The following is a 1,070-nucleotide window of genomic DNA, read 5'->3' as shown; positions in this document are numbered from 1 at the left end:
TGGTCTCGCTGAAAAATGGTCGAATCAGAGGGGAATATGTGACCGTGACAGGCACAGAGAGGAGGGTGAAGCAATACCTGGGAATCCCTTTCGCCCGGCCTCCCGTGGGGCCCCTCCGCCTGACTGCTCCCCAGGATGTAGAGCCCTGGGAGGGGGAGAGAGACAGCACACAACAGCCCCCCATGTAATGCTGGGTGATACCTGAATTACCAAAGAGCATGATCAGATTTAAGTAACGGTTTTTTGTCTCTGGATGACACAAACTTCTTCTATCTCTTTCTATCTCAGGTGCGTCCAGGATCCAGAAATAGTTGTGAATGTTTCTAAGACCATGTCAATGCAATACACTGTACCAGAGCTTTCAGAGGACTGTCTGTATCTGAACGTATACACTCCAGCTGAAGCAACAAAAAGGGACAAACTGCCGGTGGGTAAAAGAGACGGCCTGTATAAACAGGGATGCACAAACAAATGATTTAATTGCAGTTCAGCCTTAAACACTAAGTTTGTGAAGGGAGAGAGAGGCGTTTGATGCTGTTGTACTGGGCTGAAGTGCAATGTAAGATTTTCATTTAATTTTGTTTTCAGTATTTGCAGATAACAGTTATTAGGATTGCCACTGCTTAAATACCAAGTGACAACTGAACAGTTTCCACTGATTACACTTAAATTGCTTTTTTTCAATCTAACTGACACTTCCGTTGCTTTGTGTTAAACCTCCACCGGCATTTAAAATGTTTTTATTTCCTTGTCTTCGTCTTTGTCTGTTTTCAGTGTTTACATCCCAACTGACACTTCAACTGCTTTCATCTCTTATTAACTCACAGTTCACCTGCTTTTATCTCTTTTTAACTGACACTTCAACTGCATTCATCTCTTATTAACTCACAATTCAACTACTTACATCTTTTTCTAACTGACGCTTCAACTGCATTCATCTCTTATTAACTCACAATTCAACTACTTACATCTTTTTCTAACTGACGCTTCAACTGCATTCATCTCTTATTAACTCACAATTCAACTACTTACATCTTTTTCTAACTGACGCTTCAACTGCATTCATCTCT

General features: G+C 41.3%; 1 long non-coding RNA gene across 1 annotated transcript; it reads left to right on the top strand.

Moving 5' to 3' along the window:
- Positions 1 to 6: 6 nt before the first annotated feature.
- On the top strand, positions 7 to 343 carry LOC147819863 (uncharacterized). The gene is made up of 2 exons (XR_015436131.1): positions 7 to 184; positions 289 to 343. It is a non-coding gene; the product is annotated as an uncharacterized LOC147819863 (long non-coding RNA).
- Positions 344 to 1,070: the final 727 nt, after the last annotated feature.

Source organism: Seriola lalandi, unplaced genomic scaffold, assembly GCF_002814215.2.
Source record: "Seriola lalandi dorsalis isolate HSWRI2012SDOR001 ecotype SW California unplaced genomic scaffold, Sedor1 jcf7180002034743, whole genome shotgun sequence".
Lineage (NCBI taxonomy): Eukaryota > Metazoa > Chordata > Actinopteri > Carangiformes > Carangidae > Seriola > Seriola lalandi.
This window is presented reverse-complemented; position numbering and strand designations above follow the sequence as displayed.